Source organism: Talpa europaea, assembly GCF_964194135.1.
Source record: "Talpa europaea genome assembly, chromosome: 8".
Classification (NCBI taxonomy): Eukaryota; Metazoa; Chordata; class Mammalia; order Eulipotyphla; family Talpidae; genus Talpa; species Talpa europaea.
Window position 1 is genome coordinate 27,952,083 of NC_140075.1, and position 16,397 is coordinate 27,968,479.

The following is a 16,397-nucleotide window of genomic DNA, read 5'->3' on the forward strand; positions in this document are numbered from 1 at the left end:
TGCAAGAATTTCAGAATTATTTTTCTTTTGATTTTTCTACCAAAAAAAAAAAAAACCCACCCCATCATTTTCTATTTTAGCAGTTTCCACAACTTAAACATTAAATTCTTATTGTTTGATTTCTGTTATATTAGTAGTGTGTGTTTTGCAATTCTAATCTTCACGTTTTTCTTTCTTTATCACTGAAGTAGGCCTTTTGAAGCTGGGAAATTTTTCATAGCAATATTGACAGTGTTCACATTTGCATGATGACAGCCAAGGAATGGAGCAGTAATTTTTGAAATTGCAGAAGTATTTAGAACACTGATAAAAGCTGAAATATATTTTTGATGGATTGAAGTTAAGCATACATGATTTTTCCTGCTGTCAAAAGGCTCTGAATTTAGTGAATATTTGCCTGCTGTGAGAATGCAAGATTAACATCACAACCATCACCCGGGCACCCAAACCCTGCAATTTAATAGCTTTTTAGGTTCTTTCCTTTTTCTAAACAGCAATTAATCTCATTTTAGTACAATTTTCTCGTTTCTGAAGTCGCTCATTGAATCGCTGTTTTGTTCATATTTGGCTTCAGCTCCTCTGCATAGTCATTAAAGTCCCAATTAATGTCACCTTTAGCTGAAGAGTACTCATTTTTATTGAGAAAATGACAGTTGCTGCCATGAGTAGTGCAGTGTAATATACATTAATTGCCCTGTAACACTGGTAATTACGAGTTTTTCAAGCCTCTCAGTAAACTGTCATGCCTAGACAAGACTGTGCTAAAATAGATTACTCATTAGGGAGACCTGTCCTATTTTCTGGTGGGTTCTTAGTGTTGGTTTAAAAAAAAAAAAATCTTGAGCTTGAACAAATAGTTGCCAAGAGCAATTTCCTACAACAATATCCTTGTGTTGGGTTTTTCAGCCATCACTTAAGATTGCGGTCAGCAAACAGACAGGGTGCAGTGGACTCTACAGATGTTGAGTCGTGAGCATTTATTTATGTGGCTCACAAGAGTGAACTTAACGGTGCTTCATTCAGGGTTGTATGCAGCGTGTAACTGAAGAGTCCTCCTAGAGGGTGTTGTGTTAAAACAGGTTCATTCCCTGGTGTGTGGAGAATCTGAGAGATCTGCTGTTCCACACTTGCTGAGTCTTAATCACCTCAATGCTGAGTCCAGCAAGTGATGCCTTTATTAAACAAATCCATATGAATACTGGAGTAGGTAAATAGCTTTGACACTGATATATATATATATATATATATATATATATATATATATATATATATGGTTGTAAGGTGCAGTTTACAAAAAGGGGGCAACCATTCATTGGCAGGTACTGAAAAAATCTTGCATGTGCAATAATTAGGTCCCAATCTTTTTCAAATCTACAGTTGCTGACTGGTGTATTTGGCAGCAGATTTTTTTTTTTTCAATTCATGTTCCTAATTTCACTGTGGATATAATTTTTCCGTTCCCCATTTCTGTCATAGTTTATATATTGCTGTTTTAACACAAAATAGTCAACTTTCAAGACCAGAGTTGCCCGGAACTGAAAAAAGGAAAACCTTTGTTGTATCTTTGCCTAAAGCAGGTGTTATAACAATCTGCTCTTTCCCGCTCTCTCTAAATGAATTTTGTCACAGCCTTTCAAATTTTCTTGTGGTGATGAGCTAATGAAAGTAGATAGTACAATTTGTGCTGACCAGGTAGCAAGTGCCAGCTCACAGCTGAGGATAGTTTAGAAAAAAATAAAAAAATAAAATATAGCATTATATCACTGATTTACCCATTACACAGCATTAATAGTGAGAGACCTTGGTGTGTTTATCTGTTTGTATTGGTGTGCATTTATCGAATTGTTTATGACAAGACTAATTGGGGTAATTGTAGACACTGAAATTACCTGTCAGCTATATGTAACCACACTCCCTTTCTTTCTGACAAATGATGACAACTGAGGGACCCCATAGCATTACTCATGATGGCTTTTCGAGTGGTAATAAGGACAATAGGGGCCTGGCTAATTTGACATGGACAGCCTTCACAACAAGAAGCCAGCTAAATGACTTGTCAGGAGGGGAAAGAAGTCAGAAAAGTAATGGAGTCCCCCATGGCGCTCTGACAGGGAGATGAGGCAATTTCAACAGAAAGTGAAAAGGCTTCAGTTTGTCAAGTATTTAGAACAATCAGAGAACAGCTAGAGGCTGGAACCTGACAATAAATTTGTGAACCATGGTAGCAGCTTCATACAGGTCAGTTACTTCATAATGGCTGCGCTCCACTCGTAGGGGTCTGACTCGTCAGGTTCTTCACATCTACCAACCAGAGCTTTGTCACCTAAAATTTGTGCTCTGTTTTACATGATGGGAATAATGGTGAGGGTTAGGGAAGCTCAGAAATAGAACGGTGGTGTGAGTTGCAGTTGCTAGAATGTTGAAGAATAAAGGTCTCTTCAGGTAACGTGACAACACAGCACTTACACAACCATGTGTTAACTCTGCCCTGGTAGACGGGAGTCACTGGGTTGAGCCCACCCACTTCTCAGTGTTATTGGTCATTTTCAAAATACAATGTTGCTGCTCATAGACTAAAATAGCACTAGCAGCGCCTTTTCCTCTTATTAGAGCAAGCAATATAATGCTGATCTCATCCCAAGCCAGATAACTGATGCACAAGGATTAAAACTGCCCCATTGTCCCCTGTACCTCCAAAACTGGAAGTCGTTTCTGACCCCGATATGGAATAGGCATAAGCACTGATAGCGAGTGATAGTTCACTCATTGTCTTGAGTTTCTGTTTTTATTAGGGATTCAAGATGCCCCCACAGTCTAAAAGTAGAACATTCCCGTTTGGTATGTCTTGGTAGATTATTTCTGGGGTCCAGGAATACTCAAAGAAATTTCCATGTAAATTCACAGTAATGGTGTTTCCAGATCCAAGTGCAACCTAGCAAACTAAACCAAACAAGAAAATTCTGTTTTCTGAAATTAGGACACGTGTGATATCCTCATTGTAGTAAATCAGGTTTCTAAACTGGGTGAACCACTTTACCTCTCTGTGCCTCAGTTTCCTCATCCATAAGATGGGGAAAGGCAAATTGGTCCAATTTATGTAAAAATATTTTGCAGGATCTAAGATTGCATGATCCATATGCACATACAGGTTAGGATTTTTTATACAATTTGATGCATCATATGCTCTTTCAACAGATTTTCTTCCCCCTTGAGCCCTTGCAAAGGCAACCAACCCTTCACCTAAAGAATAGGTCCCTTTGTGTTTAATGGGATTTTTTGGGGGGTAAAAGATTTCAAAGCATTTAAAGCATACAATCTGCCCCACAGTATCATTTAAGGAAAATATGTATTCACTACACTTATTTATACTGTCATTTGTGAGTTTTGACATTCCTATAGCTAAAGAATCCTTTGTAAATATATACAATATAACACCTTACTACATATTAAATTTTCTCAGTATAACTGAAAATAACATGGCTTTAAAAATAGCAATAAGCCTAACTAAATAGGTTCATGTCCTAACGAACAATTCAGAAAGTGCAGAAGCCCACAGAGAGAAAATGCTCATAAAATGGTTTTTGTTTTCACATTTATTTGGGCCTAAGAGAGAATGAAGCTGGGTATTCTCCTTATACTCTATAAAAACAACTGCCTACATGTCAACTTCATTCCCACGGTTTTTTAGTTGTTGGAGGTCACTGTGGTTCAGGGCTTTTTTGAGAGCACGATCATCATTCTACCTTCACACCAAGACGAGGGAACAGCCACGGCCCCCAGCAGTGACCCAGAGACCTCAGGAGCCAGAAGAGGGCTACCTTTAACCCTCTGTGTTGGTCTCCCAAGTATACACCAATTTCGAGTTTGGCTTAAAAATGCCACAGGTGAAATATAACCTGTGGATGTGTCCTTTTATTCTTTTTAAAGATTTATTTATTTATGCACATAAGAACTGGGGTACAGGCCAGAGGCGCGGGAGGGTGAGAGGACCCACCAGAGACAGAGTGGGGAGCAGAACAGCCATACTGATTGAAAACACTGCTGAGGGGAGCAGAGGGCGAGACAGGAGAGGTCTGCTGCACCATGTGGGTATCTCCCTGGCCAGCCGGGGATCAAACTCCTGAAGCAGTGGTGGCGGACAGCTTCACAGAGCTGTGCTCAACCCCTTGTGCCACCACAGAGGTCCTGTGTCCTTTTATTCTTAAAAGGCAGTTAGCTGGGCCTCCCCTGGTGGTGCAGGCGGATGAGCACCGTTCTGTGGGGCTGTCCGCAGCCGCTGCAGTGAGGGTTCTATCCCGGCCGGCCAGCGAGACTCCCACGTGGTGCAGCAGACCAATCCTGTCTCGCCTGCTGCTCCCCTCAGCAGTGTATTCCGTTGCTCTGCCTGTTCTGCTCCCCGCTCTGTCTCTGTGAATGTTCTCACCCTCCCATGCATCTGACCTGTATCCCGATTCTTGTATAAATAAATAAATCTTTCAAAAAAAAAAAAAGAGGCAATTGGCTGGTAGGAATGCTCCTTTTTGAATTTCATGTCAATATTTAAGATGAGTCTTTCTCCAGTTAGCTCGACTTGGAGGTAGTTTTTGTGTTGCTCACAAACATTTGCTCAGCTCAATTTTTTCTTCCCTTTGTGGAGGGAAGATTTTCATTTCTACAAACACACCATTGTTTGGAATAAGTTGGGCTTCTTTTTATGTAATAATACATATTTAATTCTAAAAGTCTAAAAGCTCCAGATAAACAAAGAATATAAAAATCATCATAATCCCAATTCGTACACATTATCACTATTAACGTATTTTTAAAAATAGAAGCATATTGTATATACTATTGTGTACACATGTGTTCTTCACCTTGGAGGATACTGAGATTATTTTTTATGTCTGTGGATAGAGTTCTCATTGCCCTAATAGGTTCCTAATTCTTGTATTACATGAACTAGCATAATTTATCTAACCTCTCACCTGTAATAGGCATGTGGGAGGAGGTCAATATAAATAGCACTGTGATGAACATCTTCAAAATGAAGACACGATCATAATAGCTTCAGTCAACATTTTTTTTTCTGTCTTGTGGCATTGTATTTTTTTCTGTTCTGTTTTAAAAGGATAAAAGCCACAGTACCTGTATTTTATGTGCCGTGAGGTGACATTCATGATGATTTTAATTTTTCCTTTTAATAATGAAAAGAGCTATTTTTATGATGCCAAAAGCTCATTTATCCAGTTGTCTAGCAACATATAAACAAGCCCAAACAAAAGTATTTGGTACATTTGTTTTCTACCTTCTAGTCCTCAGAGCTTTCATTTCATTTCTAAAGTTATTTCGCAGACAAAGAAAGGTAACTTTCCCTATAAAGGTTATGCATTCTGTTACATCAGCCCTTTTAGTGTTTATTCATTTCCCACCTCCATTCCCACCTGAGGCTTCCATTAGCATCTGGAACAAACCTTTTCTTTGTGAAGTAAATAATAAGCACCCAACAAATGTTAGTCATCCTCATTGTTATAATCATCACTGTTAACACTTCACTTTTCACATGCATAATTATTTGTTTAGGATAATGTCCAAAGAGAGCTCCACAGTCAAAGGGGCTGTGTAATCCTAAAGCTGTTGATACATGTTCTATATTAGGAGGAGCCAAAGGTCTGTGACAGAGCGGTGGTGTGTGGATGTGCCCGCTTTCAAGCACCCTGGCCCAAGTTAGACTTCATTACCGTTTAGCTAATTTTGATGCTTTCATTTTTAGTTTCTGTTCGCTATGCCTGCCTTTCCCTTTGTGCCTCCTTGCTATCATTCTTTCTATAAGGTATGCCTTCACCAGAGCTAAGCACTCATAATTAGAAAGATGTATGATAGAGTACCTTCGCTCTCCATTTATAATTCCAGCTTCTTCTGACCCTCAAGCTCTGGAATAGGTCACTCCTCTCCTCTCAGGACACTAGATATTTCCGATTATTCCAAGTGGTCCTGGGCCTTTGTTATAGCTGTCATTATAGATTGTTTCAGTCCTGCATATAATTGCTTCATTGCTAGTAACGGGCTTAATGTTGTCACAGACCTTATTGGCTCTTCTTACCTCAGATTTACATATAGCATCCCAGGGCTTTCTTTAGGGCATTTATCATTTTTTTCCTCCAAATGATCTGGTGACAGTGTACAGCTATTCAAGTTTTCATCAGCCAGCAGATGATATGGTCTTTCTTCTTTGCTGCCACAAGCCAGAAAAGAGACAAAATCAGGGGAAATGCTTTCATTACTGCACTTCAAGGAGGTTCTGTCAAGGAGTCAAGGGGGGACTTCGCCGAAGTTGCACCACGCTGACACTGGAAGATGCTCTCCCGGGCAGCCCCGTTCCTTGTGATGCCTGGAATGAAGGCACTTCATCGTCTTTCTTGTCCACTTTCATGTGGCCAACTGAGCGTCTTCTAAAGCCTGTTATCTTTCCTATTTACCTCTTACTCTATTGCAAAAGCTCTGAGGAATTTTATGCAATAGGTAACTGTTACTGCAGCGCAGTGGATGGAAGGTTTCGTTATAGTTTCTTGAAGAGGCCCCACTTTCATCTGGAAAAGGAGGAATAAATAAAATGCATCGTCACCAGTTGCAAATGAATGACACTAATAAAGTTAATGGATCAAATGGCAGTTGTGAATGTGGAATTCCTTATATGCTGAAATTATTATTTAAACAGTGGTAGACTTACAGCCTGGCCTCAGAAGTCTGTCACAGCCACAAAGCAGCACTTTGAGTATTCCATAGGTATTCTATTCCAGTTAGTAGGTTCGACCCAAGTTTTGTGCCTCAGAGAGCAAACCAGAAATGTTCAGTCTCTTTAAGAGGAAGAATTTGAAAGTTTAGAGCGTATTGGACAAGCTGCTCTGGACAGGAAGGCTGGCCTTGTGGTAAATTTAAGTAATCCCTTAACTGTTAATGTCTTCTTACTGCTGCTTTCCCCTCCATTTAAAATTCCCTGTTCTTTAAATTTGCAGTTTTTACTTTCACTGACAAGTAGGCACTTACTTCAGAAGAGACAGTCCTGAATAAAGCTGCTTCCCGCGGCGGTGAGCCTCACAACTGCTGGCCAGTGTGTAACAAGATCTTGTTTCGTGACCAGTATCCTTTACGTAGTTAGAACTATAAAAATTTACTTATAAGGCTAGCTGTTCTGCCTTGATTTAATCTAGCAATTTTTGCTAAGTGATTTGTAAGTGACTCTTGCTTAGACAGCCCTGCCTTGTGAATTGCTGGTCACACTTGAAACACGTGAAGGTTACACTCACTTGTCTCCATAAAAAGGGAGGCCTCCCTAGAACAGCCAAGATATTCTTCTTGCACCTGATAGAGTTTGGGGCCTTTTCTGATGAGGCAAGGTAGGATCCAATTTCTTTGGTGACCCTAAAGATGTTAAAATATCATAGCCTCGCTTTTCTGCCCTCAGCTGCACCCTGCCTCCTTAGAGTGGTAATCAACCATACCTGTAACTCCCCTTTTAGCCAGGGAGGCTCCTTTTCTGTTCCCATTGGGTTTGGGGAGCTTGGGATTTGGCATCAAGGCCTGTTGGAGTTCCTTCCTGCCTTATAAATAAATCTGTTATAAATCTGTTTTCTCTGTGTAAAGATCAACTCAACTTTAGGCAAAGGGTGAACTGCAGACTCCACCCACAGTCAGGTTCTCTCTTAGATATTCTTTGTATCTTCTATGAGTCCTAGGTGGTAAACAGTAACTGGAGGGAAGTGACAGCTTCGTGCATATGCAGCGGGACATTCAAGGGAAACATGTACCGGTCTGATGACTTGCAGTGTCCAGTCCCTGTATGTGCACCCAAATGATCCACAATTCAAAAATCATTCCAGTAAATCAGCCTTTCTACCAAGACTTCCAAAAAACAAAAAGGTCAGGAATGGAGGAGGGAATCCGTTTGAGCAATCAAACAGAAGTATCCATCCTGTAAGTGGTTTCCCTGACATGATCAATTAGTAAAAGCCAACAAACCATTTCAGTAGTCCATCGTGGACTAACCCAAGTCAGCATTTTTATTTTCTTTCTGTCGTTGTGCAGTCTGCTCTGCTGTAACTGCATAAAACTGTAGCATGTAGCACCTGCATTTTCCACACCATGATGTGACTTTCAATGATAATTCTGTTTTTTTCCTTTTAATATTCAGTTAAAAGAACTGTTTTCATGGTGCCAAAAGACTCATTTACCCAGTTGTCTAGTAACATATAAACAAACATAAACAAAGGTAGCTTGTACATATGCATTTGTTTTCTACCATCCAGTCTTCAGAGCTTTTGATTCTTCTGTTCTAAAAGCTATTTAACAGGCTAGAAAAAGTAACGTATGGTAAAAAGTATGCATTTAGTCTGTTACATAAAATCTCTGGTTTATTCACCCTCACCCTACCCCTCATCCCAAGCTTTCATAGGCATCCAGAACAAACTTCCTTTTGTGAAATGTCATCCTAATTAAATCCAGTTCAACACCTTAGACAGAAACTGCTAGCTGTCTTCTGATTACTGTTCTCCCCTTATTTTAGTAAAGAAATTCCCTAGTTTGGGCTGGGTATATAGTCTTCCAAAATTAAATTGCAGCTTCCCTTGGCTCATTTCTGGGCAATGGAACAGAAGTAAAAGTGCCCTGTGCAACTTTTGAGACATGACTTTGAGGGAGAGGCATGTTTTTCTTTGCCACTTCCTCCCCTCTGCTCTCAGAAATGTGACCATGGCAGCTGGTGCTCTGATAGTCTTCTTGGGCCATAAGGGGGAACAATATGCCAAAGACAGCAGAGCATCATGGTAGTAGGAATCTGGGTCCCTGCTTACTATGCAGTCACCATGACAGGTTGGCACTGCCCCCTTTTGAGCTTGGTTACATTAAAGAGAGATGTCCCTCTATCTTATTTAAAAATCTGCTATTGTTATTGTTCTTTAACTTTTAGCAAAATCTAGTTCTAACCAATATGATTGGTAAGATGGGGAGAGCAGGTGGGAGGAATTAGATCTATGCCACGAGGGTTTGCATTGAAGAATACTATCAAGGCCAAAGTTTGAACTTGGGACTTCGAACTCTGCTTTCTGTGTTTTCCCCATATTTTCAGAGGCTGTCTCACTTTCAATGTGTTATGGTTGAATTCATCTAACTTACTTGAGTACGATAGGGAATTTGAAGTTCTGTATTTTTTCCTAAATTATGAGATTAGAAAAAGGATATTTTAACAACTTTGAGGCATAATTTATATGTAAAAAATGCACATATTTAATGTAAAATTAATGATTCTGAACTTAGGCAACCTCCCATTGAAATCATTACTATAGTCAAGGTAATAAACATTATCTATTACCTCCAGAATTTTCCTCATGCCCCTTTGTTTTGTGGTAAGACCACTTAACTTGAAATCTATCCTCTTCAGAAATTTTAAGGGTAGACAAGTGTTGTTAACTATAGGCATGGTTACCCAGCAGATCTCTGAATTCATCTTGCATAACTGAAACTTTGTACTTGTTGAACAGTTTTTACTTCCCCTTCCCCCCAGATCCTTATAACCACTTTCTATTCTGTGCATATATAAGAGTCATTGTTTTAGATACATCAAATAAGTAAAATCATGCAGTATTTATCCTTCCCTAACTTATTTCACATCATGTCCTGAAGGCTCATCCATGTTGCAGTATATTACAGAATTACCTTCATTTTCATGGCTAAATAATTTTCCATCGAAGGGCATTTACATTTTCTTTATCCATTCATCTATTGATAGACATTTAGTCTGTTTCTAGATCTTGGCTTCTGTAAATAATGCTGCAATGAACACAGAAGCGCAAATTTATTTTAAGATCCATATTTCATTATTTTGAATATATACACAGAAGTGGGATGGCTGGATCATATGCTAGTTCTATTTTTAATTGTTTAACCATTTGAGGACCTTCCATACTGTTTCTATAGCAGCTGTAACATTTTACATTCTCACCAACACTCACCTTTTGTTTTTTCATAACAGTCATCCTAACAGGTGTGAAATGCTATCTCATCTTGGATTTGATTTGCATTTCTCTGATAATTAGTGATATACCTTTTAATCTCCCAGTTAGACATTTATGTGTCTCCTTTAGAGAAATGACTGTTCAAATTTTTTGCCCATTTTTCAGTGAGGTTATTTGATTTTTGTTACTGAGTTACAGGAGTCCTCATATGTTTTGCATATTAATCCTTTACCAGATTGATGGTTTGCAAATATTTTCTCCCACTCTATAGGTTGCCTCCTCACTCAGTTGATTGCTTGCTTTGCTGTGCTACCACTTTTTAGTTTGATGTAGTCCCACTGTTTAATTTTTTTTATTTTTTTTGCCTGTGCTTTTGGTTTCATACTCAAAAAGAAATCATTGCCCAGACCAGTGGCGTGTAGCTTCTTCCCTACGTTTTCTTCTAGGGGTTTTATAGTTTCACATCTTAAATTTGTCTATAATCCGTGTTGAGTTGATTTCATGTAGAGTGTAAGACAAATGTCTCTAACTTCATTCTTTTGCATATGGATATATAGTACTTTCAAAACCAGAAAATGGAATTATATTTTTAATTCTCAAAGCTCACGCTGAATCTTGGAAAAAGTTCAGATGTGTTACAACTCAGCAATTTGCTTGGACTAAAATTGCCATCATCTGTTCAGTGTTCCTGTGTGCTGTGGAAATAATACTGGGTTTTGTGAGTCAGGCTTGAGCATAACAATGCTCAGCAATTCTGGCCTGTTGGTAAGGATTGGGTTCTAGCAACACTGCAATTGGCAGCCCATCCCCTTTTATGGAAGTGGCCTTACAAAGTCACCCTGTAATTTCAAATCTGTTGAATTCTACTTGTGAAAGAACTATTTTAAGAGTTACCACAGTTAAATGTTTATTAAGTGTTTATAAATGTATTAGTCACTGTGCAAACAGAGAAGCAGGCAGTCTTCACACTCCCACCTGTTCAGGTCACTGAAGCAAAGCCACCTGGAAAGTTTCACACAGTAATTGGAACTTTACCCCTCAGAGCTCCACTTTCGTTAAGTTCAGTAATGAGGACTTTGACATCTCCTGAAATATCGTCTCCACATGGGCTTTGTTATCAGGTATTAGCCTTTTGTGAGTCATGTACGTGAACCTGAAATCTAAGTATTGCTGCCGAGGTAATACAGGGAGGGAGAAAAGCATCGTAGAGTCACTTGTATGAGGCAACAGTTCAGACAGGTGATTCCAATTTGCCTTGCACCCAAGCGACTTTCTCATTTTAAATGATTATTTATTATTAGGAATTTGAAAGACTTGAGAAACTGGAATCATAAATCATGTTTCTCTATGAGAAAAACGCCTAAAGAAGATTTTTGTGACCCTTTATATCTTGTACTCACCATGAGTAGTAGACCCTGGTCCAGCTCCTGTACCTGCTCTCGCTGCCTTCCTCCACCCCCGTGCATCCTGCATGCAGGTCTTATGGCTTGCAGGCTTGTTACTAGTGTCGTGGTAAAGAAGACAATTTCTTAAGTCCTGTTATTCCACCCAGTACCTGAGCTATGAATGGCAGTGGTGCAAGAAAACACTGGGCTCTTCAGTGAGAGTCTTAGTCATGATTTGTCTTTTGTCTGGGATTTGGTCCAACTCATAATTTGTCTTAATTTGGTAAATTAGGGTGAATGGGTAAGTCATCCAACACCAACACTGGATGAATAAACAGAGCCTTCCACCTTCCACCCGGTAGACCTACTTTCCAAACTATTTGGGGGAAATTTGGGGCTGTGCTCTAGCTCTGAGAGTCATCTCTAGTTATCTCCCTGTTTCAGTGGCACCCCTACTTCTTGCCTCTGACAAGGACCTCTGGGAACTAACAGAGAGGTTTTATTTGGGAAGCCCAATCTGAGGTGCATCAAGCTGCTATTTCCCCAGCTTCCTGTGCTTGCATGGCAAACGGGTTTGCTCTATGTGACTACAGAGCATGTTGTCAACAACTTCAGCTAGTGGGCAGAGCGATGGGTGAACTGGAATCACCAACTCGCTTGACGCTCATGGTGGAGATGGCTAGGCCCTCAGAAAACAGATCAAGCAGAATGCAGACTCTGGGCCAAAATGAAGAGACAGAAAGCAGAAGAAAGAGATAAAGAATAAGAGTATTTGTTCAGACCAAGGGAAAAGAACCCAGAATCTGAACAAGGGAGTTCCCTAAGTCTAACCATGTACCTCTAACTGCCTGGCTTGATGTTTATGTCCTAATTTATGTCCTGGGGCTGTAATAAACTGAATTAGAGAGTACTGGTGTGGCCCCTGTGTGTATAAATTAAGGCTAGAGGAGAGATAGGCACAATATCCAAAGTATATAGTTAAGAATCATCCCTGAGCCTTCTGGTGATGGCAGAAGAGATGAGCCATAAAAGGTCCCATTATAATAAACAGAGAAGGCTAAGAAATGGGGGGTGGGGAGGTGAGAGGTGGGGAAATGGGGGAAGGCAGTAATGTTTCAGTCAATATTTATAGCAGGGTACCCACCTGTAAATTTTTTTTTTTTAAACATCGGTTTTATTTATTTATTTATTTATTTATTTATTTATTTATTTATTTTGAAGGTTTATTTATTTATTTATACGAGCACTGGGTACAGTCAGAAGTACGGGAGGGTGAGAGAATTCACCAGAGCCAGAGCGGAGAGCAGAACAGGCAGACTGATGAAGTACACTGATGAGGGGAGCAGCGGGCAGCAGGAGAGGTCTGCACACCATGTGGGACCCTCACCTGGTTGCTGGGGATCGAACCAGCGCTGCAGAGGCTGTGGGCAGCTTCACAATCCAGCACTCAACCGCTGTGCCATCAGGGAGGCCCCCCACCTGCAATTTTTTAAGGTTCCTTTTTTTGCTTTTTTGAATCTACAGGGTAAATTAATTGTCAGCAGAGCAGATCCTTTCTTTTCTCTCCACATCGCCTCCTCTGGCCTTTTCTTTCCTTTCAGCTTTGCATCTCTTTCCCACTCAGCTTGCTTTTTTCCCTCTTCTATTCTTTCATCTTTACCTCTTTGCATTCCTTTCAAAAATTGTTTCTTGCTGAAAATTGAGAAAGAAGAGAGAAAAATGGAGAATTTGATAAAAATTTAAGCTGCTTCTGGTATCTATAATAGCAGTTGTACCTTCACCAGATAAAAAAGAAAGTAAAGGAGGCAGGGAGAAAAGCAAGAGAAAGGGAGACTAAGAAGGAAGGGGAGAGGATAAAGGAACGCATGAAGGAGAGAGGGAGACAGAGGGAATTTAATTTAACTTCCTGAAAAAGGCACCATCTTTGTGATTATTTTTGATGCTTTTTATTTAAGTATTTGACCTATAAGCTAAAGAATGTTCTTGTCACTAGAACAGTGGCTCTGAAACTGCTGCATACTGGAGTCACGGGGTCACTATAAAACGCTGCTGCCCACACTGTAAATCAACATGTCTAGAGTGGGACCAGAGCTGGTTAAAACTCTCCAGGAGATGCCAGCAGTGGCCCAGTTTGAGAGTCAGCCAGTATGCCCACATACTGCAGCCCCAGACAAATGGCTGGTGGTCACAGGTCACAGGAGTTTTTGCCGTGGGGAGAAACTTGGGGTGACATGATATGATATGATTGATATGATATGATAACTTGGGGTGATAATGACCGAGAAGGAAACTTGGGCATTCTATATTTTGTCCTCATGGTAGTTAACATGAGATTTTTAGCATTTTATATTCTTTATTGTATGTATTTGAAAAAGTGAAATAATAATGTGCACACACGCACACACACACCTGATATGGTTGCACCCTCAGATTCTGATTTGTGCGGCCTGGGGTATGGTCTGAGCGTGGATTTGGGAAGCTTCCCAGCAGATTCCTAGGCCCAGCAGCAGCATGGAGCCACCCCTCCCAGGACGCTTCCCCACTGCTCTCAGGACCCTGGCAAGTGCTCTCTGGACCAGGGTCTGGCCGCAACATTCCATGTTTCGTCCCTTCACAAAATGTGGGCAGACTCACACAAACTAAACACACAACTGTAGTCCTGTGCTTAACATTTTAAAGGAGATCTTTCAATGACAGGAAGCACCTTTTTTCTGAGACAGAATTTGCTCTCCTTCTCCAAGATCCCATATTAACAGTTCCTCTGTTGGTGGCACATCATATTTTCAAGTAGGCTCTACAGATTCCCCCATCCTTAATTCAGAATTTCCAAAAGCCCATAAAGCTGTAATTTTTAAGTAAGGCAACACCAAATCATATTTGGCAGTAAACATGGGCCCAAACTTATGTAAGACCACTTTGAGACTTGACTTACTTTACTTCTAGATTTATCTCCCTGAGGATCTACCCTGATTTAGGATGATAACCTAATGCCAGGAGTAGACCTTTTCCAAGCTTGTCGTGATTTGAGTTATGCTGATGAGTGATGGCATTTATCTTAAAAGGCACCAACTCAGTCTTGTCCACCATCGCACATCTGTGCCTATCACTGAGCCTTCCAAGATAAGCCTCTATGACCCAAAATGTAGTATTATTGCCAAGAAACTAACTGTATTAGCAGTGTAGTGAAGATGGTAATGGTTGTTCTCTTGTGCCCTCTCTAGCATTTTAATTCCATATGTATTTCATCTGCTAGTGCTCAGGCAGACTTATAGTCAAGAAACACCTTGCTCTTCATACTGTTTCCAGGTTTCAGACCAAAAAAACCTCCAAAATATCCCAGATATTGGTAAGTATCCTTTCAGCTTCTCTGACCCTAGTAACCACAGGGACCTAGTGAACTGGGTTCAGGCAAAGACTGAAAACCGACACTTTTCTCCACCTCAACAGTAGCACTTGGCTCCAAGAGATTTTCAGGATCTAGAGCTGTTGGTCCCATAGTGGACAGGACAATACAACAACCCCTTCTTCTCTAGAACAGCATTGTCCAAAGAACATTCTGCAATGATGGACATGGTTTAAATATGTACTGTCCAATATGGTAACTGCTAGCCACACATAGCTGTGGAACATAGATGTGTAACTAGCATAACTGAGAAAATGAATTTTTAATTATATTTTGATTTCAATTTTAATAACACACATTGCTAGTGGCTGCCATGTTGGATAGAACAGCTCTAGACCTGGGATATAGGTACTTCTCATTTCTGACATAAGTGGCTGGTTCATTCTGAGGTTAATCAGTGATCTCTAGACTCAATAATAAAATATGGGGGAAGTAATGCAAGGCAGAAAAAAATGAATGAATGATGAATGAATGAAGTGAAACAAAAACCAAAACATGCAAGTGTGAGAGAAGCTGGCCCAGTCGCAAGACTGCATCTGCCTTTCTGCATCTGGATATTAGTGTTTGGTTGGATGGAAAGTGGTGGGAGGTGGATTTCTGAGAAGCCAGATCCTAAAGAATCTTGTAAGCCATGACAAGAAGTTTGGACTTGACTGTATATCAAAGGACTGTATATAAATGATCTTGTATCAAATTCCGCTAAGCTGTTAAGCCTTTCAATCTGCCTCACCAGGAGAAACACCTTCAGGGTGTTGAAGGCGCTTCTACAATCTCAGCTGCTGTTCTGAGGTCCTTTAAGAAGTCTGACAAGTGGTTATCTGTGCCACTTGGTGCTGTCTCCAGGCCTTGGCTCCTCTGAGAGCCACTTCCTGAGCACCAGAGGCCTAGTTTGTCATGGGATATCCCCTTCAGCTGAACTGGGAGGAGATTTTTCTTTGTTGTCTGGAAGACAGCTACTGTGCAGTACTGGGAGCCAAAAGGTGGCCTCTGGGGACCTAGGTGCAGGGCGACCTTCCTAAACCCCCAGGCACCTTCCAGCAACTTACTGACAAGAATATATAAGGAGGGTGACTCAGGTCACAATCACAGTCCCTAAGAAAAATGGAGGCACAGGATTTAAACATGAGGGTCTTCCATTCTCCTCAAATACTTTCCAACAGTTAACACATTGAAAAATGGCATAAAATTTCTATCTTCTCCAGTTCTAGTCCCCCCTCAATGTTGCTCCCCTCTCCCCCCAGTTAGAAAGGTTAGCTTATTTGGAGGAAAAGTCTTTGCACCTTGGGTTTTCCCATACTAAAATTTCAGAAGCAATTCAAAAACCTTGATTCTCATGGACCTCAAGTACTCTAATCTAAATCAAACCAAGAATTTAACTTCTCATTTAGTAAAGAAGTGATGTTTGATTTGGAAGATTAGGAGCACTTCTTTACAAAGATTTTCACAATCCTCATTAAAAGGGAGAAATTAATGTATTATTGGGAGGGATTTTTTTCCGTTTCATCTGAATCTCTGATATCTGCTTTGATTTGAATTTTGTTGATAAAATAATTGCACGTCGGGACCTTGGAAGGGCTCTGTGACTCTTAGACTTCCTCAGATTTGTGGGAAGTCAGGCCACCT

The 16,397-nt window shown here is 40.3% G+C and overlaps 1 protein-coding gene across 6 annotated transcripts in view; it reads left to right on the plus strand.

The window, feature by feature from the left end:
* The window catches only part of CDIN1 (CDAN1 interacting nuclease 1), a gene marked incomplete at both ends in the record, with an annotated part of 207,844 nt that overhangs the window by 158,492 nt on the left and 32,955 nt on the right, over positions 1–16,397 (plus strand). The window lies entirely within an intron of this gene.